Genomic DNA, 1,393 nt, shown 5'->3' on the forward strand with positions numbered 1-1,393 from the left:
GCATTATGGTTAGTGTTGTCCAATCAAGGTGACTGATGTCTTAAAATTAAGTAGAGTTGCAATGATGCTGAAAATTTTTTTCATGTAAAGAGTCTCTAATGTCCTTGGGGCTAAGTACCCTGCCCCACATGGCAGCCATTACTGGGATTGGGCTCATTGGGGAGTGTTTCTAGGGACAGGGTGGGTTTTGAAAACTCTTCATTGCCCCTGAGCCACTGATGTTCCATAACATGTTGTATCTTGGGCCTCTGCCCAGGATGAGTAGTGAACAACTGCATGATGAGACCGGCAATGTGTACTGGGAGCTTTGACGGAATGTAGCAATGTGGCTCTTGCATCTTCTCCTTCATCTTTTCATAAAAAAGTTGTTGCTTTGAATGATAGTTGAGACTATCCTTCAAACTCCAACCAGGCTTTTTTCTGTCTTACAGGCCTTGGGGTAAAGGCTCTAAGATAATTTTGGCCCAACAGAATGTAGGAGGAAAGATTTTTTTCTTTTTTTTTCTCAAAGTTTATTAAAATACAAAAGTCTCCATTTACGCCCCTCCTCCCAACCCCCTCCCACTCCCCCCACTCCCTCCCCTCCTCCCTCTCCATCCCCAAGAGCAGTCAGGGTCTCCCACCCTGTGGGTAGTTCAAGCTCCTCCCCCTCCCTCCAGGTCCAGGAAGGTGAGCATCCAAACAGACTGGATCCCAGAAATCCAGTATATGCAGAGAAAACAAGTCCCAGTGTCATTGTCAATGGCTTTTCAGAAAGACTCCGGGCCAGCCACATTCAGAGAATCCGGCCTCATTCAGAGAATCTGGCTGGATCACGTGCTCGCTCAGTCCCAGCTCGCTCCGGCAGCACATATACTAAAATTGGAACGATACAGAGAAGATTAGCATGGCCCCTGCACAAGGAGGAAAGATTTTAAGATGAAAAATGTCTTAAGATTCACATTCTATCAATGGGTGCAGCCTGTCATTGGAAAAGGGCCTTAAAAAAGCAAAGATCACATGCACAGGTGAATGTTGGTGGTCATGCCTTTGCTGAGTTTCTCATGGAACCACATTTTCTTTCTTTGCTGCCCCTTACCTGAGGAAAGTACTGCTTTTATTTAGGTAGAAAGGCAGCAGAATAAACAAGAACACATGTGAATGATTTGCCTCCTTATCCCCTTCCAACTTCTTCTTCTGATGGTCTTGGGGTCTGTGGGTCCCACTTGAGTCTGATCCTTGTTGATGACAGGAGCTGGTGATGGTTCCTTGGAGTACAAACCCTGATCAACTCTTTTCATTTTTGCTTTTTCCCTTTCTGGAGAGAGTCATGTAGCATATATCATAAGGTGATGTTTGATTTCAGTCTCCTCCAAAGTGCTATTGCCGCTATTAGCAGACACAGCATCGCTCA

The 1,393-nt window shown here is 45.4% G+C and overlaps 1 non-coding gene across 1 annotated transcript; it reads left to right on the forward strand.

Moving 5' to 3' along the window:
- The first annotated feature begins 831 nt into the window (after positions 1-831).
- On the forward strand, positions 832-938 carry LOC146892081 (U6 spliceosomal RNA). Its single transcript, XR_015005271.2, has one exon. It is a non-coding gene; the product is annotated as a U6 spliceosomal RNA (small nuclear RNA).
- The last annotated feature ends 455 nt before the right edge of the window (positions 939-1,393 follow it).

Source organism: Myodes glareolus, chromosome 14 (assembly GCF_982192425.1).
Source record: "Myodes glareolus chromosome 14, mMyoGla1.1, whole genome shotgun sequence".
NCBI lineage: Eukaryota > Metazoa > Chordata > Mammalia > Rodentia > Cricetidae > Myodes > Myodes glareolus.